The following is a 26,542-nucleotide window of genomic DNA, read 5'->3' as shown; positions in this document are numbered from 1 at the left end:
AAAAATTAGCTGGGTGTCATGGCACACGCCTGTAATCCCAGCTACTCACTAGGCTGAAGCAAGAGAATCACCTGAACTCAGGAGGCAGCGGTTGCAGTGAGCTGAGATCACACCACTGCACTCCAGCCTGGGCAACAGAGTGAGACTCTGTCTCAAAAAAATAAATAACTAGAACTGAGAGAGTCCTGGGCAAACGAAGAGAAATCAGTCACCCTCGTCCAACTAGTCCCTGAGCCAGACTTGGAAGAAGAGGGTAGATTTCAAAAGACAAAGATATATTCATTCATTTTTTGAGATAAGGTCTCACTCTGTTACCCAGACAAGAGTGCAGTGGTGCAGTTGTAGCTCACCACAGCCTTGAACTTCTCAAGGGATACTCTTGCCTCAGCCTCCCAAGTAGTCAGGACTTCAGGTGTGCACCACCGCACCCAGCCACAAAACAAAGACAAAAAAAAAAAAAAAGCAACATTTCAGTACTGGGTAGTGGCTCACGCCTGTAATCCAGCACTTTGGGAGGCCAAGGTGGGTGGATCACTTGAGGTCAGGAGTTCAAGACCAGCCTGGCCAACATGGCGAAACCTTGTCTTTACTAAAAAAATGTAAAAATTAGCCAGGTGTGGTGGTACATGCCTGTAATCCCAGCTACTCAGGAGGTTGAGGCAGGAGAATTGTTTGAACCCAAGAAGCAGAGGCTGCAGTGAGCCGAGATTGCGCCACAGTACTCTAGCCTGAGGGAGAGCACGAGACTCCATCTCCAAAAAAAAAAAAAAAGAGAAAGTAAAGGAATAAAAGAATGGCTACTTCATAGGCAGAGCAGTAGCATGGGCTGCTGATTAGCTATTTTTATGGTTATTTCTTTCTCCAGCCAGGGCGACAGAGCAACACTGTCTCAAAAAGAAAAAAAAAATGTTACCTTGCCATATATTGAAATGGCCCCAGGAGCCTCCTCCTTTCTCCCACTCCCCTCACCCCATTAGGAAAAAAAAAAAAAATGGCCCTACAAAGGCTTCTTTTGTGGGAGAAAATTTTCATTTTTTTTTTTTTTTTTTTTTGAGACGGAGTCTCGCTTTGTCACCCAGGCTGGAGTGCAGTGGCCGGATCTCAGCTTACTGCAAGCTCCGCCTCCCGGGTTTACGCCATTCTCCTGCCTCAGCCTCCCGAGTAGCTGGGACTACAGGTGCCCACCACCTCGCCCGGCTAGTTTTTTTTTGTATTTTTTAGTAGAGACGGGGTTTCACCATATTAGCCAGGATGGTCTCGATCTCCTGACCTCGTGATCCGCCCGTCTCGGCCTCCCAAAGTGCTGGGATTACAGGCTTGAGCCACCGTGCCCGGCCGAAAATTTTCATTTTAAAGAATTTCTATGAACATAACTAGATTTTTCCTCTTCCAGGCTCTCCCAATCCTGGTGAGATTAACTGAGAAGCTAGCATCCTATAAAGGTCTGACTAGAAAACATTAAAAAGAAAAAAAAAATTACAGAGATGGGGTCTCACTCCGTTGCCCTGGCTGATCTTGAAGTCCTGGGCTCAAGTGATCCTCTCGCTTTGGCCTCCCAAAGTGCTAGGATTACAGGCACGAATTACCATGCCCACACAACAAATAAGAAACATTTGTCCTCTATTGTCTCTAAGGGCAGCCACCTATGAGACTTCATCTACTTCATACAAACCTTGTCTCCATAGCCCCTTATTGTTTTTTTTTTTGTTTTTTCAGACGGAGTCTCGCTCTGTCGCCCAGGCTGGAGTACAGTGGCCGGATCTCGGCTCACTGCAAGCTCTGCCTCCCGGGTTCATGCCATTCTCCTGCCTCAGCCTCCCCAGTAGCTGGGATTACAGGCACCCACCACCTCACCCGGCTAATTTTTTTTTGTACTTTTAGTAGAGACGGGGTTTCACCATGTTAGCCAGGATGGTCTCAATCTCCTGACCTCGTGATCCGCCCGTCTCGGCTTCCCAAAGTGCTGGGATTACAGGTTTGAGCCACCACGCCTGGCCCATAGCCCCTTATTGTAACCCAGACACTCCTTTCTTTTGATTCCAGATCTCTAGATAGTAACTTAACTCTCAGCCAATCAGAAAATCTTTGAAACCACCTGTGACCTATAAATACCCTTGCTCACTTTGAGTTGTTCCACCTTTCTGGACTGAACCAATGTACATCTCACATGTATTGATTGATATGTTCCCCTAAAATGTATAAAACCAACCTCAAGTCCTGGCACGATGGCTCATGCCTGTAATCCCAGTACTCTGGGAGGCCAAGGCAGGCAAATCACCTGAGGTCAGGAGTTTGAGACCAGCCTGGCCAGCATGGTGAAACCCCGTCTCTACTAAAAATACAAAATTAGGCCAGGCACGGTGGCTCACACCTGTAATCCCAGCACTTTGGGAGGCCAAGGTGGGTGGATTACCTGAGGTCAGGAGTTTGAGACCAGTCTGACCAATATGGTGAAACCCTGTATCTACTAAAAATACAAAAATTAGCCGGGCATGGTGGCGTGGGCCCGTAGTCCCAGCTACTTGGGAGGCTGAGGCAGGAGAACTGCTTGAACCTGGGAGGCGGAGGTTACAGTGAGCTGAGATCACACCACTGCACTCCAGCCTGGGTGACAGAGCGATACTCCGTCTCAAAATGAAAAATAAATAAATAAATAAATAAATAAATAAATAAATAAATAAATAAATTAGCTGAGTGTGGTAGCACACACCTGTAGTCCCAGCTACTCCAGAGGTTGAGACAGGAGAATTGCTTGAGCCCAGGGGGAGGTGGAGGTTGCAGTGAGCTGAGATTATGCTACTGCTCTCCAGGCTGGATGACAGAACAAGACCCTGCCTCAAAAAAACAACAACAAAAGTCTTCTGCTAGCCATCATCACTCATATTTGGCTCAGAATAAACCTCTTTAAATATTTTGCAGTTCGGCTTTTTTCAGCACCTTTATTTGAACTTGTCTGATTGTGTCCACAGGTTTAGATTCAGGTTGAATATTTTTGACAAAAATACTACAAAAGTGATATTGTGTGTGTCCTTCTTGGGGAATGATTTTTATTACTACGTTTTAATAAATTTACTTTTGGCCGGACGTGGTGGCTCACGCCTGTAATCCCAGCACTTTGGGAGGCCGAGGTGGGTGGATCACCTGAGGTCAGTTGTTCCAGACCAGCCTGGACAACATGGTGAAATCCTGTCTCTACTAAAAAGAGAAAAAATTAGCCGGGTGCAGTGGCTGGTGCCTGTAATACCAGCTACTTGGGAGGCTGAGGCAGGAGGATTACCCGAGGCCAAGGAATTCGAGACCAGGCTGGTCAACATAGTGAGACCCTGTCTCTACAATAAAAAGAAAATAAAGCCGGGTGTGGTGGCTCACGCCTGTAATCCCAGCACTTTGGGAGGCCAAGGCGGGTGTATCACCTGAGGTCAGGAGTTCGAGACCAGCCTGACCAACATAGTGAAACCCTGTCTCTACTAAAAATATAAAATTAGCTGGGCGTGGTGGCACACACCTGTAATCCCAGCTACTCGGGAGGCTGAGGCAGGAGACTCACTTGAATCCAGGAGGCAGAGGTTGCAGTGAGCCGAGATTGTGCCACTGCACTCCAGCCTGGGTGACAGAGTGAAAGTCTGTGTCAAAAGAAAAAAAAAAAAAGGAAAAGAAAAAAGAAAAACGAAAAATGGTCTTAGACCACAGCCTTCCAGACATATCTGCCTTTAAGAAGTCCTGTCCTGGTTGGGCGGGGGGTCTCACACCAGTGATCCCAGCACTTCGATAGGCCAAGGAGAGAGGATCCCTTGAGCCTAGGATTTAGAGACCAGCCTGGATCTCTAAATATGACATAAGGAGATATTATCTCTACAAAACACTAAAAAAGGTTATCTAGGCATGGTGGTATGCACCTGTGGTCCCAGCTACTCGGGAGGCTGAGGCAGGAGACTCACTTGAATCCAGGAGGTGGAGGTTGCAGTGAGCCGAGATTGTGCCACTGCACTCCAGCCTGGGCGACAGAGCAAGACTCCGTCTCAAAAAAAAAAAAAAAAAAAAAAAAAGCCCTGTCAAGCAGACAGGCTCCAAGATGGTAGAAAGAGAAAGGCCTTGGGGAATGATTTTTAAATTTACAGCAGTTTCTTAGAGGGCTTAGAGTTCTTAGTGCTTAGAGTTCTTAGAATTTACAACTTCTTAGAGTGGGAATATAGTGAAATACTAAAAGGTGAAGGTGAAATCCCTTGCCGAAGGTCATATGTGCCTTTCAGTTGGTGACCCCAGACTCTAATCCTGGTCTCCTTGTCTCTCTGTACCTATATGTTCTTCTGTCTTCTCTGTTCTTAGAAACAAACTTTTTCCTCCCCCCACCTACAGCATGCCTTCTGTGGTCAGAACTCTGCTTAAAAAACCTTTTTCCCTTATTACTTTTGCACACAACTCAGTTCTCTCCAACAAGGCCTGAACTGCTATTGTTTGCTTCAAACTTCCTTGCATCCATTCCTTCCTCTTTTCAAGATAAGGCCTGTTTTTTCCCAGGGCTCTGGGGAACCACACCTAGAAGAGGCTGTTCCAGACAAGTCTAGCATTGCTTCCCTTTTTCTGATAAGGTTCCATTGTTGAGAACACTCCCTTTGTTTCTTACCTGTCTCCAAAACATGCTGGAATTTACTTCTATTTTAGTTTGCTGGTGTGGCCATTACTGTTAAGATGGTGGTTAATTGTCTTCATATTCTACATTCTTTTTTTTTTTTCTTTCTTTCTTTTTTGAGACGGAGTCTCGCTCTGTTGCTCAGGCTGGAGTGCAGTGGCACGATCTCGGCTCACTGCAACCTCTGCCTCCCGGGTTCAAGTGATGCTCCTGCCTCAGCCTCCCGAGTAGCTGGGACTACAGGCGCCCGCCACCACACCCAGCTAATTTTTTGTATTTTTGGTAGAGACGGGGTTTCACCATGTTAGCCAGGATGGTCTTGATCTCCTGACCTCGTAATCTGCCAGCCTCAGCCTTCCAAAGTGCTGGGATTACAGGCGTGAGCCACTGTGCCCAGTTAATAGCCAGTTAGCGACCATCTCCAGAATTATGGATTAAACCAAAGTTTATAAAACTTGAACATGCATCAGAATCACCTGGAGGGTTTTTTAAAAACACTAGCTGCGGGCTTCACCTCCAGAATTTCTGATTCAGTAGCTCTGGGGAGGAGCCGATAATTTGTATTTCTTTTTTCTTTTCTTTTTTTTTTTTTTTAATACGGAGTTTCACCATATTGACCAGGCTGGTCTCGAATTCCTGACTTCAAGTAATCTGCCTGCCTTGGCCTCCCAAAGTGCTGGGATTACAGCCATGAGCTGCAGTGCTGGGCAAGAATTTGTATTTCTAACCTAATCTAACCTAATCTAATCTAATCTAATCTAATCAAGTGATGCTTGTCCACTGACAACACTTAGAGAATCACTGGGAGCTTGGTGTTGTGATTTGTGTTGATAATTCCAGCACTTTGGGAGGCCAAGGCAGGAAGATCCCTTGAGGTCAGGAGTTGGAGACCAGCCTGGACAACACTGCAAGACCTCATCTCTACTAAAGATAAAAAAAAATTAGCCAGGCATGGTAGCATGCACCTGTAGTCTTAACTACTTGGGAGGGTGAAGCAGGACGACGGCTTGAGTCCGGGAATTTGGCTGCAGTGAGCTATTATCACACCACTGCGCTTCAGCCTGTGCAACAACAGAGGGAGACCCTGTATGTTAAAAGAAAACCAAAAAAATCATTGGCTTAAACTGACATTTATATAATGTCAAACTGATTAGGCTGGGTGCAGTGGCTCACACCTGTAAACTTTGAACTTTGGAAGGCTGAAGCTGGCAGATTGCTTGAGCTCAGGAGTTCAAGACCAGCCTGGGCAACATGGTGAAACCCCATTATAAAAAAAAAAAAAAAAAAAAAAAGAAAGAAATACAAATTCTCAGCTCTTCTTCCTTCCTTTCCTTCTTTCCCTCCTTTCTTCCTTCCCTCCTTCCTTCCTCCTCCTTCCTTCTTCCCCCTTCCTTCCCTCCCTCCTTCCTTCTTTCTCTCTCTCCTTCCTTCCCTCCCTCCCTCCTTCCTTCTCTCTCTCTCTTTCCTTCCTTCCCTCCCTCCCCTCCTTTTTCTCTCTTTCTTTCTTGCTTTCTTTCTCCTTCCTTCCTTCCTTCCTTTTCCTTTCTTTCCTTTATTTTTCTTTTGACAGGATCTTGCTCTGTCATCCAAGCTAGAATGCAGTGGTGCAATCTCAGCTCACTGCAAGCTTCTCCCCCAGACTCAAGCAATCCTCCCACCTCAGCCTCCTGAGTAGCTGGGACCACAGGTGTGCACCACCATGCTGGCTATTTTTTGGTATTTTTAGTAGGGATGGAGTCTCATTATGTTGCCCAGACTGGTCTTGAATTTCTGAGCTCAAGCGATCTGCCTGCCTTGGCCTCCAAAAGTGCTGGGATGACAGGCGTGAGCCACCATACCTGGCCAAAACCCCGTTTCTACAAAAAATACAAAAATAGCCAGGTGTGGTGGTGTGTGCCAGTAGTCCCGGCTACTTAGGAGACTGAGGTGGGAGGATAGATTGAGCCAGAGAGCGCCATTATCCCGCCACTGCACTCCAGCCTGGGTGACACAGTGAGACAGTGAGACTCTCTCAAAAAACAAAAACAGACAAACTGGTTATATTGAAGTATTGTAAAGCAAGTTACAGACATGATGTCACCCATAAACCCTAACCATATCCACTTCCCAGGGGCTCAATTCTCTACTTTCTCTTGCTCTCCACATCTAATCTGTTTTGAAGTTTTTCTTGTCTAGCTTCAACATATACCCTGAACCCCCATCCTTTCTCCTACATCATCTTAGCCCAAGCTCATATCCCCTCTGGCCTAGAATACCACAGCCACTTCTCATCTGGTATCCTCTCCCAGTCTTGACCCATCTCCCTACACAGTCACCGGGTTATCAGTGGAAAATGCAAGTTAGATCGTGTCACTCTGTTAAAAACACATCCGGTGGCTACTGCAATTAGAATAAATGGCAAACTTCTTTTGTGACTGACAAGAACCTGCATGCCCAGACCCTGCCTCTCTGTCTGGCATTCTCGTTGCTTCTTGAGCCTTGCTTATCACGCCCAGGTACACTGGCGTCTTCCTCTTTCTGCGCATGTCAAACTCTTGGTACTTGTAATTGTCTGGATTGTACCCCACTGGCAGCCTGAACTCTGTGCTTGACAAAAGGCTACCTTTTCTATCCACTTACCTAAAGAAAGTGAAGAAATGTCTAAGATGTGCTGGTAGGTGAAAAAAGTAAGGTGGGAAGTATGTATTGTACACATGTTACCTATTTATTTATTTATTTATTTGAGATGGAGTCTTACTCTGTTGCCCAGGCTAGAGAGCAGTGGCGTGATCTCAGCTCACCACAACCTCTGCCTCCCAGGTTCTAGCGATTGTCCTGTCTCAGCCTCCCAAGTAGCTGGGATTACAGGCGTGCACTACCATGCCTGGCTAATTTTTGTATTTTTTTTTTTCTTTTTTTTTTTTTGAGACGGAGTCTTGCTCTGTCACCCAGGCTGGAGTGCAGTGGCCGGATCTCAGCTCACTGCAAGCTCCGCCTCCCGGGTTTACGCCGTTCTCCTGCCTCAGCCTCCCGAGTAGCTGGGACTACAGGCGCCCGCCACCTCGCCCGGCTAGTTTTTTTGTATTTTTTAGTAGAGACGGGGTTTCACCGTGTTAGCTGGGATCGTCTCTCGATCTCCTGGCCTCGTGATCCGCCCGTCTCGGCCTCCCAAAGTGCTGGGATTACAGGCTTGAGCCACCGCGCCCGGCCTTTTTTTTTTTTTTTTTTGAGACGGAGTCCCGCTCTGTCGCCCAGGCTGGAGCGCAGTGGCCAGATCTCAGCTCACTGCAAGCTCCGCCTCCTGGGTTCACGCCCGTTCTCCTGCCTCAGCCTCCCGAGTAGCTGGGACTACAGGCGCCCGCCACCTCGCCCGGCTAGTTTTTTGTATTTTTTAGTAGAGACGGGGTTTCACCGTGTTAGCCAGGATGGTCTCAATCTCCTGACCTCGTGATCCGCCCATCTTGGCCTCCCAAAGTGCTGGGATTACAGGCTTGAGCCACCGCGCCCGGCCTTCTTTTTTTTTGAGATGGAGTTTCACTCTTGTTGCCCAGGCTGGAGTGCAATGGCACGATCTCGGCTCACTGCAACCTCCGCCTCCCAGGTTCAAGCAATTCTCCCGCCTCAGCCTCCCAAGTAGCTGGGATTACAGGCATGCACCACCATGCCCAGCTAATTTTGTATTTTTTTAGTAGAGACAGGGTTTCTCCATGTTGAGGCTAGTCTCAAACTCCTGATCTCAGGTGATCCGCCTGCCTGGGCCTCCCAAAGTGCTGGGATTACAGGTGTGAGCCACCACGCCCAGCCGCAGTATTTTTATTCTTCATTTTTATTTATATTTTTTTGAAACAGAGTCTCTCTCTGTCGCCCAGGCTGGAGTGCAGTGGTGCGATCTCGGCTCACTGCAACCTCTGCCTCCCAGGTTCAAGCGATTCTCATGCCTCAGCCTCCCAAGTAGCTGGAATTACAGGCACGTGTCACCATGCCAGCTAATTTTTGTGTTTTTAGTGGAGACGGGGTTTTGCCATATTTGCCAGACTGGTCTTGAACTCCTGACCTCAAGTGATCCATCCACCTTGGCTTCCCAAAGTGCTGGGCTTACAGGCCAGGCTGTAATCCAGCCTGGCCTGTGAGCCACCGAGCCCTGGCCATGTTGGCCAGGCTGATCTTGAATTCCTGACTTCATGTAATCAGCCCACCTCAGCATCCCAAAATGCTGGGTTTACAGGCGTGAGCCACTGCACCTGGCCTAAAAATTTTGTAGAGACAGGCCGGGCGCGGTGGCTTAAGCCTGTAATCCCAGCACTTTGGGAGGCCGAGGCGGGCGGATCACAAGGTCAGGAGATCGAGACCACAGTGAAACCCCGTCTCTACTAAAAATACAAAAAATTAGCCGGGCGCGGTGGCGGGCGCCTGTAGTCCCAGCTACTCAGGAGGCTGAGGCAGGAGAATGGCGGGAACCCGGGAGGCGGAGCTTGCAGTGAGCCGAGATCGCGCCACTGCACTCCAGCCTGGGCAACAGCGTGAGACTCCGTCTCAAAAAAAAAAAAAAAAAAAAAAAAAAAAAATTTTGTAGAGACAAGGTCTTGCTATATTGTCCAGTCTCAAACTTCTGGCTTCCAGTGACTCCCACCTCAGCCTCCCAAAATACTGGGATTATAGGCAAAAGCCACTGCACCTGGCCTCTATGTTACCATTTAAGTAAAAAACAGGAGGTATATAGCCCTTTGCTTGTACATGATTCAAATACCTCTGAAAGGATACACAATAAATGGTTAACTCTTGTTGTCTCTAGGGAAAGATGCTGGATGTCTAGGGAAGAGTAGAAAAAAGATTTTTACCAGAAATCTTTTGTACCTTTTGAATTTTGAACCACATTATACTTGGTCAAAGTAAATTAACAAATAAATACCATCAAGCCTAACTAGTTAAATAAGTACTTATGTGGTTATTCCATACCTGTCATAAGCTATTTTTTTTTTTTTTTGTAGCACTGATTACAATCTGTAATTCTCTTGCTTTCGTGTATGTGTTAACTGATTTTCTGTCCCTGTCCCCACTGGATTACAAAGTCCTGAGAGGAGAGACTGTTACTCTTTGTGTCTCACCATTACATTCCTAAGAATTAGCACAGTGCCTGGTAAATGGCAGGATGTCAACAAATATTTGTTTGGGATTTTTTTTTTTTTTTTTTTTTTCCGGAGAGAGAGTCTCGCTCTGTTGCCCGAGCTGGAGTGCTGTGGCGCAAACTCGGCTCACTGCAACCCCGATCCCAGGTTCAGGTGATTCTCCTGCCTCAACCTCCCCAGTAGCTGGGATTGTAGGCATCCACCACCAAGTCCAGCTAATTTGTGTGTGTGTGTGCGCGTGTGTGTGTGTGTGTGTGTGTATATATATATATATATTTTTTTAAAGATAGGGTCTTGTTCTGTCGCCCAGGCTGGAGTTCAGTGGCGCTATCACGGCTCACTGCAGCCTGGAACTCCTGGGTTGAAGTGTTCCTCCAGCCTCAGTCTCCTGAGTAGCCAGGACTATAGGCACGTGCCACCATGCCCAGCTAATTCTTTTTTTTTTTTTTTTTTTTTTTTGAGACTGAGTCTGTTGCTCTATCTCCCAGGCTGGAGTGCAGTGGCACGATCTCAGCTCACCGCAACCTCTGCCTCTTGGGTTCAAGTGATTCTTGTGCCTCAGCCTCAAGAGTAGCTGGGACTACAGGCACATGCCACCATGACCAGCTAACTATTGTTTACACCATGCTGGCCAGGCTGGTGTCGAACTCCTGACCTTAGGTGATCCACCTGCCTCAGCCTCCCAAAGTGCTGGGATTACAGGCATGAGCCACTGCACACGGCCTCCCAGCTTATTTTTGTATTTTTTATAGAGATGGGGCTTTACCATGTTGTCCAGGCTGGTCTCGAACTTCTGGACTCAAATGATCCTCCTGCCTTGGTCTCCCAAAATGCTGGGATTATAGGCATGAGCCACTGTGCCTGGCTGGTTTTTTTTTTCTCTTTTAATATGAAACACTTCATGAATTTGCATGTCATCCTTGCACAGGGGCCATGCTAATCTTCTTTGTGTTATTCTAATTTTAGTATATGTACTGCTGCAGGGAGCATAAGTATTTGTTGAATGAATGAATCTTGTCCAGTGGGGACAAGGTGGAAAGGAGGGTGCAATACAATCACTGGTAGATTCAGGATCTGCATACCTGACCGGCAGACCTGCTTGCTGGCTTGGAACCTCCTGAAATTCATGACTGTCTAACGAATTCTGACTGCATACCCATCCTCTGCAATTTCCTTGCCATGTCGGAGTCAGTGAGATAATGCTGAGATTTTATTACCTGCTCTGGGCCTTAGGTTTCATGCCTGCAAAATGGGCTGAGTGAAATAGATCTCAGTTTGCCTAACTTGAGTTGTTCCTGTTCTATCTTTATGAGTTTTGCCATATCATCTATATTATTTAGCATTTTTATATCTGTACCATCTATGTTATTTACTTAGCATTTTTCTTGCATTGGTTCACTTATTTTTAGCTATATAAATTTTATTTCAAAAGGAAACGTTGTATCAATACATAAGCAGAACACCTATACCTCTTGCCATAAATGGGAGCTAGAAGTAAAAATAAAGACAGTGAAACAACACAATGTAATTATATGCTGGCTAGAGACTGTTGCCTGTACAGGCTTTAGGGTCCAGATCTGCTTGTCCTCTGTCAAAAAGGAGATTGGGCTGGAGGTGGTGGCTCATGCCTGTAATTCCAGCACTTTGGGAGACTGAGGTAGGAGAATATTTTGAGGCCAGAGTTTGAGACAAGCCTGGGCAACATAGGGAGGCCCTTGTCTCTACAAAAAGAAAAAGAAAAAGAAAAAAAAAAAATTAGCAGGGTGTAATGGCACCTGCCTCAGGAGGCTGAGGTGGGAAGATCACTTGAACCTAGGAGGTCAAGGCTGTAGTGAACTATGATTGTGCCACTGCACTCCAGCCTGGGCAACAGAGTGAGACCCTGACTCAAAAAAAATCAAAAACAAAAAAGGAGATTGCACCACATTGAGATTCCTACTAGAGGTAAAATTAGAAGAGGATTGAAAAAGGGGTGACTGAGGCCGGGCGTGGTGGCTTAAGCCTGTAATCCCAGCACTTTAGGAGGCTGAGATGGGTGGATCACCTGAGGTCAGGAGTTCAAGACCAGCCTGGCCAATATGATGAAACCCCATCTCTACCAAAAATACAAAAAATTAGCCAGGGGTGGTGGTGGTGCCTGTAATCCCAGCTACTCAGGAGGCTGAGGCAGGGTAATTGCTTGAATCCAAGAGGCAGAGGTTGCAGTGAGCCAAGATCGCACCATTGCACTCCAGCCTGGGCAACGGGAGCCAAACTCCATCAAAAAAAAAAAAAAAAAAAAAAAAAGAAAGAGAGAAAGAGAGGTGACTGGCTGGGTGTGGTGGCTCACGGCTATAATCCCAGCACTTTGGGAGGCCGGGATGGGAGGATCACTTGAGGCCGGGAATTTGAGACTAGCCTGGGCAACATCGTGAGATCCCCCATCTCTATTAAAAAAAAATGAAAAAGATTATTTTCCACAGTGCTTTTTAATGGTGCCCAAATATTTTACCAAAAATAATCTTACCCACACTTGGGGAAATAATGAGTTTAAATTGCTCATTTCACAAATGTAGAAACAGGCCCAGGATAGGGGTTGAAATTTTCCAGGGTAGTCATTTGGGAATTTGTCAAGTCTGGACTGTAAGTTTTCATAATAGGAACTGCATTGGCATGTGCTTGGGACAGGTCTGATACATAGTGTCATTCAATAAATGAGTCCTGAGTCAGGCATGGTGACACATGCCTGTAGTCCTAGCTACTCAAGAGGCTGAGGCTGGAGAGTCCCTTGAACCCAGGAATTTGAGGTTACAGTGGGCTATGATTGCACCACTGCACTCCAGACTAGGCTACAGAGTGAGACCATGTTTCTAGAAAAAAAAGTAATAATAAATAAGAAAAAAAAGAGAAAGAAATTAGTTTTTATTTTATTTATGTATTTATTCATTTATTTTGAGATGGAGTCTTGCTCTGTCCCTTGGCTGCAGTGCAGTGCCATGATCTCGGCTCACTGCAACCTCTGCCTCCTGAGTTCAAGCAATTCTCCTGCCTCGGCCTCCCAATTAGCTGGGACTACAGGCGTGTGCCACCATGCCCAGCTAATTTTTTTTGTATTTTTAGTAGAGACCGGGTTTCACCATGTTGACCAAGATGGTCTTGATCCCCTGACCTCGTGATCTGCCTGCCTTGGCCTCCCAAAGTGCTGGGATTACAGGTGTGAGCCACCATGCCTGGCATATTCATCTATTCTTTGTGATTTATCTCTATGGGGCAATTGACATTTGATCTCCTTGATTTTTTTTTTTTTTTTTTTCAGACGGTACATCACTCTGTTGCCCAGGCTGGAGTGCAGTGGCACGATCTCGGCTCACTGCAACCTCTGCTTCCCAGGCTTAAGTGATCCTCCCTCCTCAGCCTCCTAACTGGGACTACAGGTGTGCACCAACACACCTGGTTAATTTTTTGTATTTTAGTAGAGACAGGGTTTTGCCATGTTGCCCAGGCTAGTCTCCAACTGCTGGGCTCAACTGATCCGCCTGACTTGGCCTCCCAAAATGTTGGGACTACAGGTGTGAGCCACTGTACCCAACCCTTTTTGGTTCTCATAAGCCATTTTTATATTTTATTTTATATTTATTATTATTATTTTTTGAGACTGAGTCTCACTCTGTCCCCCAGGCTGGAGTGCAGTGGCTCAATCTCGGCTCACTGCAACCTCCACCTCCAGGGCTCAAGTGATTCTCCTGCCTCAGCCTCCCGAGTAGCTGAGACTACAGGCATACGCCGCCGTGTCTGGCTAATTTTTTGTATTTTTAGTAGAGATGGGGTCACCTTGTTGGTCAGGCTGGTCTCGAATTCCTGACCTCAGGTGATTTGCCTGCCTTGGCCTCCCAAAGAGCTGGGATTACAGGCACGAGCCACTGCGCCCGGCCATTATAGGTCATTTTTAGATGGGATCTTGCTATATTGCCCAGGCTGGTCTGGAACTCCTAGGCTCAGGTGATCCTTCTACCTCAGCCTCCCAAAGTACTGAGATCACAGGTGTGAGCCACCTCGCCCGGCCTTCTTCAGACATTTGGAGGGTTACCATCGTCTCATAATTTATTTGTTACCTCAAATGCTCAAGAGCCTGACCTGATATGCTACAGTAGCCCCACCAGCACCTAGTCTCTCTTACACCACCCTGTTTTATTTCTTCGATTGCATTTACCAAAGTACCTCAAGCCTATAATCCCAGCACTTTGGGAGAGCTAAGTGGCTCATGCCTATAATCCCAGCACTTTGGGAGTCTGAGGCGGGAGGACTGCTTGAGCCCAGTAGTTTGAGACCAGCCTGGATGAGATCTCCTCTCTACAAAAAATAAGAAGAAAAATTAACCAGGTTTGGTGACATGTGCCTGTAGTCCTAACTACACAGGAGGCTGAGGTGAGAAGATCGCTTGGAGTTCAAGGTTATAGTGGTCCATGATTGCACCACTGCATTCTAACCTGGAACAGAGGAAAACCCTGTCTCCAATTAAAAAAAAAAAAAAAAAAAAAAAAAAAGAGCCAGTTCAGACTTTTGCCCAACCCAGTACTGTAAATTTGCATTGTTTTAAGTTGCTAAATTTATGGTGATTTGTTACAGCAGCAATTGGAAATAAACACATCATTCAGTAAGCACTAGTCAAACAGACAAGTGAGGAAGAAGGCTTGGCCAGGTGTGGTGGCTCACGCCTGTACTGTAATCTCATCACTTTGGGAGGCTGAGGCTGAGGCAGTAGGATCGCTTGAACTCAGGAGGCGGTGGTTGCAGTGAGCCGAGACCGTGCCACTGCACTCCAGCCTGGGCAACAGAATGAGACTCAGTTAAAAAAAAAAAAAAAAAAGAAAAAGAAAAAGGCTTGCTGGGGACTCTAAGGTGGTTCCCGGAGCTCTGTTGCCTTGATAGCAAGGTTGCAGCACTTCACTCTACCTTCAGCAAAATTAAAGCTCCGCCCTTAATGGAACTCAGTTACTTTCTCTATTTTTGTTTCTCCAGGGGTCTTCTTGTTTGCTTTCCTCCCTCTTCCCAGCTTCCTTCGGCCTCTGTTCGGTGTGGACAGAGTCTCGCTCTGTTGCCCAGGCTGGGGAGTGCAGTGGCACGATCTTGGCTCACTGCAAGCTCTGCCTCCCGGGTTCAGGCCATTCTCCTGGCTCAGTCTCCCGAGTAGCTGGAACTACAGGCACCTGCTACCATGCCCAGCTAATTTTTTGTATTTTTAGTGGAGACGGGGTTTCACTGTGTTAGCCAGGATGGTCTTGATCTTCTGACCACGTGATCTGTCCGCCTCAGCCTCCCAAAGTGCTGGGATTACAGGAGTGAGCCACCGCGCCCGGCCCTCTGCGTGGTTCTTTATCAAACCTGCTTCTTTTTTTTTTTTTTTTGATAATATTATTCTGTTTGCATATTTTGGTACCTTCTTTTATATCTTTAATAATTATTAGCTCATCTTTCGATGGCTTTTGTGCAAACATGCTATTATCTGAAGCTACACCTTTGCTTGGTGAATTGACTCCTAGCTCCAGAAGGATGGTTTCTGTGCTGTAATTTCGGATTATATGAGCCCCAAGGCCTGATTTCCTGCCCTTGTATTTGCATTTCAGTCGGAGGTCTTTGCTTTCTGAGACCCGTGACACCTCCTCCCCTGGTATAGTATCAGTTCACACTGCCAGTTGGGTTTCAGTTCCATTCTTGTTTTTTGACATGGGGGATTTCCCTTACTTTCCTGTGAACCCTGTGATTCGTGTAAAAGAGTACTTGTTATCTTTTACTCAGAATTTCCAGATGTTTTTGCGGGTGGGGTTAAGTGTTTCAGGCTATCTAATCTGCTGTATTGCTGGAAATTGACCACCTTTGAGCTTTTTTTAGTATATTTTCTCTGCCTCCTAGCTCTGAAAATTCAGTTTCTGTTCTTTCATTTCCCACCCTACTCCCTCCTATCTTATATATCTTTTATTCCTTCAGCTTCAAATCCTTTTGTTAACTAGCTGATTTACTCTAGAGTTTCTAATTTAAATTCATCCCAAGTGGCCATCTCACAGGTCAACCTGGTTCCTGTTGGGCCAGATATTCTGGGTCCAGCCATCTCATAAATCACTTGCCCTGCCCATGCATTGGCTGCCCCTGGGGCTGATGCCCATGTCTGACTCAATCAGCTGTGGTGTGAGCAGAAGTTGCCAGTCACATGGTACCAAAGAAGGTGACTTCTGCCCTGTTTTTAGAAGGGTCTGTGGGTAAGTAGGGCAGACATCATGACTGACGTGTACAGTAACATCCTTAACAGGTTTGCAATGTAGTTGATTGATCAACCCAGAAGGTTTTATATATATATATATATATAAAATATATTTATATATATATATTTTTTGAAACGGAGTTTCCCTCTTTTTGCCTAGGCTGCCGTGCAATGGCGTGATCTCGGCTCACCACAACCTCTACCTCTCGAGTTCAAGCAATTCTGCCTCAGCCTCCGGAGTAGCTGGGATTACAGGCATGCGCCACCACCCTGGCTAATTTTGTATTTTTAGTAGAGACGGGGTTTCTCCATGTTGGTCAGGCTGGTCTTGAACTCCCGACCTCAGGTGATCCACCTGCCTCGGCCTCCCAAAGTGCTGGGATTACAGGTGTAAGCCACCACCCCTGGCCTATTTTTATTTTTTTAAAGTTAGAATCTTAACTTGCCTTATACATTCACCCCTGGCATAGATACTGTTTTCATGCCCCAACATGTCTCCTCCTTCCATGTTCCTACTCTGTAAACACTAAATCATTGGAATAATGATTACTGTCATCACTTTATTTATTTATTTTTATTTTTATTTATTTATTTTTTTTTTGAGACGGAGTCTCGCTGTGTCTCCCAGGCTGGAGTGCAGTGGCGTGATCTCGGCTCACTGCAAGCTCCGCCTCCCGGGTTCACGCCATTCTCCTGCCTCAGCCTCCCAAGTAGCTGAGACTACAGGCGCCCGCCACCACGCCCGGCTAGTTTTTTGTATTTTTAGTAGAGACGGGGTTTCACCATGTTAGCCAGGATAGTCTCGATCTCCTGACCTCGTGATCCACCCGCCTCGGCCTCCCAAAGTGCTGGGATTACAGGCTTGAGCCACCGCGCCCGGCTGTCATCACTTTAAAACACTATTTCTTTTCTTTTTTTTTTTGAGACGGAGTTTTGCTCTTGTTGCCCAGGCTGGAGTGCAATGGCATGATCTTGGCTCACTGCAACCTCTGCCTCCCGGGGTTCAAGCAATTCTCCTGCTTCAGCCTCCCAAGTAGCTGAAATTACAGACACCTGCCACCACGCCTGGCTAATTTTTATATTTTTAGTAGAGACAGGGGTTCCACCATGTTGGTCGGGCTGGTCTCAAACTCTTGACCTCAGGTGATCCACCTGCCTCGGCCTCCCTAAGTCTGGGATTACAGGCGTGAGCCACCGCACCTAACCCCCAAATTCATTTTTTAAAAAAGGAAGTGTTTTATTCCAGGGATGGAGTCAGCCAACCTTTAAATGCCCCCGAAACTCTATATGATGGGATACCATGTAACCAGTGAAACATTATGAAGCTGCTTAACACTCAGCAGTTAAAAAAGATCCCAGATACTTTTACTTTTTAAAAAAGTTGTGGATACATTGTAGGTGTATATATCAATGGGGTACATAGGATGTCATTATAGGCATGCAATGTGAAATAAGCACATCATGGAGAATGGGGTCCGGATACTTTAAGTTAAAAAAAAAAAAAAAAAAAAAAAAGAGGTAAAGCAGTGTGTATAATGGGCCTTTTTTGTGTTACAAAAATGTATATATATAGGCCATACGCAGTGGCTCATGCCTGTAATCCTGACATTTTGGGAGGCCGAGGCAGGTGGATCACTTGAGGTCAGGAGTTCAAGACCAGCTTGGCCAACATGGTGAAAGCCCATCTCTACTGAAAATACAAAAAATTAGCTGGGCATGGTGGTACACGCCTGTAATCCCAGCTACTTGGGAGGTTGAGTCAGGAGAATTGCTTGAACCCGGGAGGCAGAGATTACAGTGAGCCGAGATCACGCCACTGTACTCCAGCCTGGGTGACAGAGGGAGACTCCATCTCAGAAAAAAAAAAAAAAAAAGAATGTATATAAATATGTGTGTGTGTGTGTGTGTGTGTGTGTGTGTGTGTGTTTATTTGTAAATGCATCTCTTAAATAATACCTAAGAAACTGGCAATGGTGGCTCCTCTGGAAGAGGAAGTGAGTGGCTGAGGGACTTATATCTCATTTCCTTTGTAGAAGTTAAAAATAAATGAAGAGGCTGGGTGCAGTGGCTGACGCCTGTAATCAAAGTGTGAGCAGCAGTTTGGGAGGCCAAGGTGGAAGGATCACTTCAGGCCAAGAGTTCAAGACCAGCTTGAGCAACATAGTGAGATCTTGTCTCTACAAACAATTTTAAAAATTAGCTCTGCGTGGTGGTATGCACCTGTAGTCTCAGCTACTCAGGAGCCTGAGAAGCAGTGGAATAGTTTGAGCTGCAGTGAGCTATGATTGTACCACTGTACTCCAGCCTGGGTGATGGAGTGAGACCTTGTCTCTAATACAATAAAAAAAGGGCCAGGCGTGGTGGCTCACGCCTGTAATCCCAGTACTTTGGGAGGCTGAGGCGGGTGGATCACCTGAGGTCAGGAGTTCAAGACCAGCCTGGGCAACATGGTGAAACCCCATCTCTACTAAAAATACAAAAATTAGCTGGGTATGGTGGCATGTGCCTGTAATCCCAGTTACTCGAGAGGCTGAGGCAGGAGAATCGCTTGAGCCTGGGAGGTGGAGGTTGTAGTGAGTCAAGATTGTACCACTGCACTCCAGCCTGGGTGACAAACTGAGATTCTGTCTCAAAAAAATAAAAATAAAAAATTAATAAATAATATAATTAAAAGGAAGGAGGAAAAAAGAAAGGAAAGAGGAAAAGAGGAGGAAAGGAAAGAAAATGTTGGCTGGGCATGGTGGCTCATGCCTGTAATCCCAGCATTTTGGGAGGCTGAGGCAGGCAGATCACCTGAGGTCAGTAGTTCCTTACCAGCCTGGCAAACATGGTAAAACAAAAATTAACCATGTATACTGGCACACGCCTTTAATCCCAGCTACTCAGGAGGCTGAGGCATGAGAATCACTTGAACCTGGGAGACGGAGGTTACAGTGAGCCGAGATTGCGTAACACTGCACTCCAGTCTGGGTGACAGGGCAAGACTCTGTCAAAGAAAAAGAAAATGGGCTGGGAGTGGTGGCTCACTCCTGTAATCCCAGCACTTTGGGAGGCCAAGGCGGGTGGATCACCTGAGGTCAGGAGTTTGAGCCCAGCCTGACCAACATGGAGAAACCCCGTCTCTACTAAAAATACAAAATTAGCCGGGCGTGGTGGTGGACGCCTGTAATCCCAGTTACTCGGGAGGCTGAGGCAGGAGAATTGCTTGAACCCGGGAGGCAGAGGTTGCGGTAAGCCGAGATTGTGTCATTGCACTCCCTCCTAGACAACAAGAGCAAAACTCCATCTCAAAAAAAAAAAAAAAAAAAAAGAGAGAAAATGTAATAGCTCCTAAGCCAGGGTGGGAAGATATTTGCTGAAGAATGGCAACTCCTCACATTTATCTGTCTCTAGGAAAAGGCAAGGGTTAAGTCAGTTCCTCAGAAACGACACCTCAGAAGCCATGGCCTTCCCACTGGCAGTACTTCTCTCTTGACTTTACCCTTGAGACGAATTGGGATTGCAGTTCTATATACCAAGCCTGGCCCAGAGGTTTGAGGTCATGAAAAAGAATGTGGGGGCCAAAGACTCACCCTCCTAGCTCAGTGTCTTCAAGCCTTTGACTGAATCACAGACAGCAACAAATATATTTCACATTGTGATTCAGTATTGACACTTGTATTTCTTTCTTTTTTTTGAGATGGAGTTTTGCTCTTGTTGCCCAGGCTGGAGTGCAGTGGCGCCATCTCAGCTCACTGCAAGCTCTACCTTCCAGGTTCACACCATTCTCCTGCCTCAGCCTCCAAAAGAGCTGTGACTATAGGCGCCCGCCACCACGCCCTGCTAATTTTTTTGTATTTTTAGTAGAGACGGGGTTTCACTGTGTTAGTCAGGATGGTCTTGATCTCCTGACCTCGTGATCCGCCCACTTTGGCCTCCCAAAGTGCTGGGATTACAGGTGTGAGCCACTGTGCCTGGCCTTTTTTTTTTTTTTTAAGATGGCCGGCTAAGTTTTGATCTCGAACTCCTGATCTCAGGTGATCTGCCCGCCTCGGCCTCCCAAAGTGCTGTGATTACAGGTGTGAGCCACTGTGTCTGGCCTATATATATATATTTTTGTAACACAAAGAAAGGCCCGTTGTACACACTGCTTTACCTTTTTTTTTTTTTTTAAACTTAAAATGTCTGGACCCCATTCTCTGTGATGTGCTTATTTCACATTGCATGCCTGTAACAAAACATCCTATGTATTCCATTGATATAGACACCTACAATGTATCCACAACTTTTTAAAAAAGTAAAGTATTTGGGAGATCTTTTTTTTTTTTTTTTTGAGACGGAGTCTCGCTGTGTCGCCCAGGCTGGGGTGCAGTGGCGCGATCTTGGCTCACTGCAAGCTCCGCCTCCTGGGTTCACGCCATTCTCCTGCCTCAGCCTCTGGGACTACAGGCGCCCGCCACCACGCCCGGCTAGTTTTTTGTATTTTTAGTAGAGACGGGGTTTCACCATGTTAGCCAGGGATGGTCTCGATCTCCTGACCTCGTGATCCACCCGCCTCGGCCTCCCAAAGTGCTGGGATTACAGGCTTGAGCCACCGCGCCCGGCCTAGGAGATCTTTTTTAACTGCTGAATGTTAAGCAGCTTCATAATGTTTCACTGGCTAAATGGTATCCCATCATATAGAGTTTGGCTGACTCATGGTATCCCATCATATAGAGTTTGGCCGACTCATGGTATCCCATCATATAGAGGTTGGCTGATTCCAGCTCTGGAATAAAACACTTCCTTTTTTAAAACATGAATTTGGAGGGCAGGTGCGGTGGCTCACGCCTGCAATCCCAGCACTTTGGGAGGCCGAGGCGGGCAGATCACCAGAGGTCAGGAGTTCAAGACCAACCTGGCCAACATGGTGGAACCCCATCTCTACTAAAAATACAAAAATTAGCCGGGCATGGTGGTGGGTGCCTGTAATTTCAGCTGCTTGGGAGGCTGAGGCAGGAGAATTGCTTGAACCTGGGAGATGGAGGTTGCAGTGAGCCAAGACTGCGCCATGGCACTCCAGCCTGGGCGACCAGAGTGAAATTCTGTCAAAAAAAAAAAAAAAAAAAAAAAAAAAAGAGTGTTTTAAAGTGATGACAGTAAGCTTATTGGAGAGGCTAAACCCTCTTCCAATGATTTAGTACTTACAGAGTAGGAACATGGAAGGAGTAGACATGTTGCAGCATGAAAACAGTATCTATGCCAGAGGTGAATGTATAAGGTAAGTTAAGATTCTAGCTTTAAAAAAATAAAAATGAAAACCCTGTGGCTATTATCAATCAATTACATTGCAAACCTGTTAAGGATGTTACTGTGCAGGATTTTGCATGGACATATGTTTTCTTTTTTTTTTTTTTTGAGACGGAGTCTTGCTCTGTCGCCCAGGCTGGAGTGCAGTGGCGCGATCTCGGCTCACTGCAAGCTCCGCCTCCCGGGTTCACGCCATTCTCCTGCCTCAGCCTCCCGAGTAGCTGGGACTACAGGCGCCCACAACTGCGCCCGGCTAATTTTTTGTATTTTTTAGTAGAGACGGGGTTTCACCGTGGTCTCGATCTCCTGACCTTGTGATCCGCCCGCCTCGGCCTCCCAAAGCGCTGGGATTACAGGCGTGAGCCACCGCGCCCGGCCTGGACATATGTTTTCAATTCTCTTGGGTATATACTTAGGGGTATAATTGATGGGTCATATGGCAATTGTTTGTTTAACACTTTGGAGAACTGCCCAATAATTTTCCAAAATGGCGTACCATTTTACAGTCCCACCAACAGTGTACAAATGGTTCAATTTCTCTACATTGTTGTTAACACTTAAAAAATCAAAACAAAAAAGAACAAAAACACTGGGGTTGGGCGCGGTGGCTCACGCCTGTAATCCCAGCATTTTGGGAGGCTGAGGCAGGCGGATAACCTGAGGTCAGGATTTGAAGACCAGCCTGGCCAACATGATGAAATCCCATGTCCATTAAAAATACAAAAAATTAGCTAGGCGTGGTGGCGGGCGGCTGTAATCCCAGCTACTTGGGAGGCAGAGGCAGGAGAATGGCTTGAACCCGGGAGGCAGAGGTTGCAGTGAGCCGAGATGGCGCCATTGCACTCCGGCCTGGGCAACAAGAGCGAAACTCCATCTCAAAAAACAAACAAACAAACAAAACCCCAAAACTGGAATGCTTTACAAAATTTGCGTGTCATTCTTGTGCAGGGACCATGCTAATCTTCTCTGTATTGTTTAAATTTTAGTGTAAGTGCTGCCAACATGAGCATAGCGCTTATTTTTATTTTAGCCCTCTTACAATGGGTGCTTTTAAAGCATTTGATAGCAAATGATTTTTTCTTCCAAAGCAAATATGTTTAATATGTAAGTCTAGAAAGAAAAAACAAAACAAAAATGAGCTGGGCTTCAAATTCTTCCAGCTGCAGAGTCATTTGCAGGTTGTGGAGCAGGACAAGTCTGTTGCAGTCAGGCCAGGTGCCAATTCCAACGGGCTCATGTGTCATCTCTGGCACAAAAATCACAGGTCGCCAAACCCTGATTTGAGTTTAAAGGAAGAGGCATGAACAAGGCGACTCTGGGTTGTAAAGCTCAGGCTGCTCTTTACCACCAAAAATTTGCCTTAAATATGATTCTTCTCAGGGGTGTTTTTCTCCTCTTTTAAGCAAAACAAGAAGTCAAGTATTTGTTTACCCTAAATTGCATTTTTTGATCTCTCTCTTCTGCTCTTTCCCCCTCATTTGTGTGTCCTTCCCAGGGAGAAAATGGTTCAGAGTACAGTCTGAGGGTGGAGCTTGGGGCTGTGCCAGTTCGTTTTCAGATTAGGTATTTTGAAACAGAGTTTTAGGCATGTGCAGGGTTTAGGCTTCTACCCAAGGAATCTATTTTCACTTGCAGGGAAATTTCACACTGTAATTACTATAATGAAGCAAAATGTGGTGTGGGGTGAGGGAGGAGAACATTGTTACTAACCCTTGGATATTAACCCCTACAAAGCAAGTTTGGAACTGCCATACATTATCATTATTAACATTTGAGTGCTCTGTGCTTGACACTGCTTTTAGAGCTTTCACTATCTTGTTCTATTTAATCCTAATACCCTATGACATAAGCATTATTGTTGTTGTTATTATTATCATTATCAGTGTTCTCACTTTAGGAAATGGAGGCACAGAAAGTTCAAGTAACCATCCACTATCACACAGCTTTGTAAGTAGCAGAACCAGCTTAGCAGGTTAGGTAGTGAGTGTCAAAGCCCACATTTTCTTTTTTCTCTCTTTTTTTTAGACTCCAGGGTGGCGTATAATCACCTTGACCTCCTGGGCTCTAGTGAGCCTCCTGCTTCAGCCTTCCAGTAGCTGAGACTACAGGTGCACACCACCATACTTGGTTAATTTATGTATGTATGTATGTATGTATGTATGTATGTATGTATGTATTTTTGAGACAGTGAGCCCCGCGATCTCGGCTTACTGAAGCCTTAACCTCCTTGGCTCAGGTGATCCTCCCGCCTCAGCTTCTTGAGTAGCTGGGAGACTACAGGCGCATGCCACCACACCCGGCTAATTGCTTTTTTTTTTGGTAGAGGCAGGGTTTTGCCATGTTGCCTAGGCTGGTCTCAAACTCCTGAGATCGAGTGATCTGCCCACCTGGCCCTCCCAAAGTGCTGGGATTACAGGCAGAGCCACTGCGCCTGGCCATCATTTTTCTAATTTTGTAGAGACAGGGGTCTCACTTTGTTGCCCAGGCTGGTCTTGAACTCCTGGAAAGCCCACACTCTTAAGCACTAGGGTATCTCGCTATATCTCACACAATGAAAGAGGGGAGAATGTGGGAGACAGCGGTAGGGACAGAAACTGAGGCAGGAAAATGACTTGAGCCCAAAAGGTCCAGGCTGCAGTGAGCCGTGATCATGCCACTGCACTACAGCTTGGGTGGCAGAGTGAGACCCTGTCTCAAAAAAAAAAAAAAAAAAAAAAAAAAAAAAAAATCAGCCAGGCACGGTGTCTCACTTCTGTAATCCCAGCACTTTCAGAGGCTGAGGCGGGCGGATTGCTTCAGGTCAGGAGTTTGAGACCAGCCTGGCCAACATGGTGAAACCCCGTCTCCACTAAAAACAAAATTTGCCTGGCGTGGTGGTGCACGCCTGTAATCCCAGCTACTTGGGAGTCTGAGGCAAGAGAATCACTTGAACCCAGGAGGCAGAGGTTGCAGTGAGCCGAGATTGTGCCATTACACTCCAGCCGGGGTGACAGAGCGAGATTCCATCTCAAAAAAATAAAAACAAAGGCTGGGCAAGGTGGCTCATGTCTGTAATCCCAGCACTTTGGGAGGCCGAGGCGGGTGGATCACAAGGTCAGGAGTTCAAGACCAGCCTGGCCAACATAGTGAAACCCCGTCTCTACTAAAAATACAAAAAATTAGCCGGGCCTGGTGGCAGGCACCTGTAATCCCAGCTACTCGGGAGGCTGAGGCAGGAGAATCACTTAAACCTGGGAGGCAGATATTGCAGTGAGCAGAGATCGCACCACTGCACCCCAGCCTGGGCGACAGTGTGAGACTCCACCTCAAAAAAACAAAACAAAACAAAAACAAAAAAACCCCAAAAAAACAAACCTATGTGCCCTAAACCTAAATGTACTAATTGATCATATTTTGCCACATTTGCTCACCTGTACTCTCTCTCCTGTGTGTGTGCATTTCTTCTCCCTAAATCATTTGAGAGTAATTTGCAAGCAGGCTAGTTACCATTGTTACCTGTCTGGAGTTCCTTTCATATAAAACATATGACCCAAGCTAGATCAATTGAATAGATTACTTTTCGGAATTTGAATCTTGGAATAGGGTAATGAGAGGACAGGATAAAATGATTGATCTTCTCCAGATCTACTGCTGGTTTCAGATAAGATGTTCAAGTATGGCCAGGCGTGGTGGCTCACACCTGTAATCCCAGCACTTGGAGGGACCAAGGCGGGCGGATCACCTGAGGTTAGGAGTTTAAGACCAGCCTGGCCAAAGTGGTAAAATCCTGTCTCTACTAAAAATACAAAAATTAGCCAGGCGTGGTGGCGCATGCCTTGTAATCCCAGCTACTTGGGAGGTGAGGCAGGAGAATTGCTTGAACCCGGGAGGCGGAGGTTGCAGTGAGCCATGATTGTACCGCTGCACTCCAGCCTGGACCACAAGAACAAAACTCCATCTCAAAAAAAAAAAAAGAAAAAATTCTAAAAAAATTCAGATGGTGGCCGGGCGCCATGGCTCGTGCCTGTAATCCCAGCACTTTGGGAGGCCAAGGTGGGCGGATCACGAGGCCAGGAGATGGAGACCCTCCTGGCTAACACGGTGAAACCCCGTCTCTACTGAAAATACAAAAAACTAGCTGGGCGTGGTGCCGGGCGCCTGTAGTCCCAGCTACTCGGGAGGCTGAGGCAGGAGAATGGCGTGAACCCGGGAGGCGGAGCTTGCGGTGAGCCGAGATCGCGCCACTGCACTCCAGCCTGGCCCACAGAGCGAGACTCCGTCTCAAAAAAAAAAAAATTCAGATGGTATATGGTATGAATCATTATGAAGACAAAGCAGGGTAATATGACTGTGTTTGTGTCTGTGTGTGTGTTTAGTGCTTTAGAAGTTCTATGTGAGGACGAGACATTGCAGCAGAGAGTTGAATGGCAATAGAGAGCAAGCCAGGAGGAAAGAAAATTCTAGATAAAAGGAACAACAGGTGCAAGGTCCTGAGGCAGGAATGTGCTTGGTGTGTTCAGGAATGTTAGTGTGACAGGGGGTGAGAAATAGGGAGAGATATATCACTTGAGATCAGGGAGGGGAGCAGAGACCAAATCAATTAGGGTCAGAGTAGTTTGTTTTTTTTAATGGAGTCAGGGTCTCACTCTGTCACCCAGGCTGGAGTGCACTGGCACAATTATAGCTCACTGCAGCCTCGAACTTCCGGGCTCAAGCAATCCTCTCACCTCAGCTTTCTGAGTAGCTAGGATTAGAAGTGTGGGCCACCACACCCAGCTAGGGTCTGAGTTTCATCCCAAATGCAATGGGATGCCATTCGAAGCTGTCTAGTTTGGAAGTTTTTTGTTTTTTGTTTGTTTGTTTTTGAGATGGAGTTTCACTCTTGTTGCCCTGGCTGGAGTGCAGTGGTACGATCTCAGCTCACTACGACCTCTGCCTCCTAGGTTCAAGAGATTCTCCTGCTTCAGCCTCCCAAGTAGCTAGGACTACAGGTGTGCACCACCATGCCCAGCTAATTTTGTATTTTCAGTAGAGACGGGGTTTCACTATGTTGGTCAGGCTGGCCTCAAACCCCTGACCTCAAGTGATCCAGCTTCCTTGCCCTCCCAAAGTGCTGGAATTACAGGTGTGAACCACCGCACCTGGCCTAGGTTGGAAGTAACATGATGTAATACATGATTTTTCAAGGATCCCTCTGGCTACTGTATAGGGAGTGCCTTATAGAGGACCAATGGGAGAGAAGCAAGGAGAGTAGCTAGGAGACAGGTGCAGTTGCTGAGGCAAAAGGCCATACAGGTGTGAGCATTTCATCTCTGGGTTCTCAGC

General features: G+C 46.5%; 2 non-coding genes across 2 annotated transcripts; both read right to left on the bottom strand.

Annotated features, from left to right (window-relative positions):
• Positions 1 to 10,618: 10,618 nt before the first annotated feature.
• LOC126929982 (U6 spliceosomal RNA) lies at positions 10,619 to 10,725 on the bottom strand. Its single transcript, XR_007717407.1, has one exon. It is a non-coding gene; the product is annotated as a U6 spliceosomal RNA (small nuclear RNA).
• An 11,415-nt stretch (positions 10,726 to 22,140) lies between these two features.
• On the bottom strand, positions 22,141 to 22,248 carry LOC126929976 (U6 spliceosomal RNA). Its single transcript, XR_007717402.1, has one exon. It is a non-coding gene; the product is annotated as a U6 spliceosomal RNA (small nuclear RNA).
• Between the last annotated feature and the right edge of the window lie 4,294 nt (positions 22,249 to 26,542).

Source organism: Macaca thibetana, chromosome 10 (assembly GCF_024542745.1).
Source record: "Macaca thibetana thibetana isolate TM-01 chromosome 10, ASM2454274v1, whole genome shotgun sequence".
NCBI classification, from domain to species: Eukaryota; Metazoa; Chordata; class Mammalia; order Primates; family Cercopithecidae; genus Macaca; species Macaca thibetana.
The sequence above is the reverse complement of the archived record's forward strand: the minus strand, read 5'-3'. Positions and strand labels throughout refer to the sequence as shown.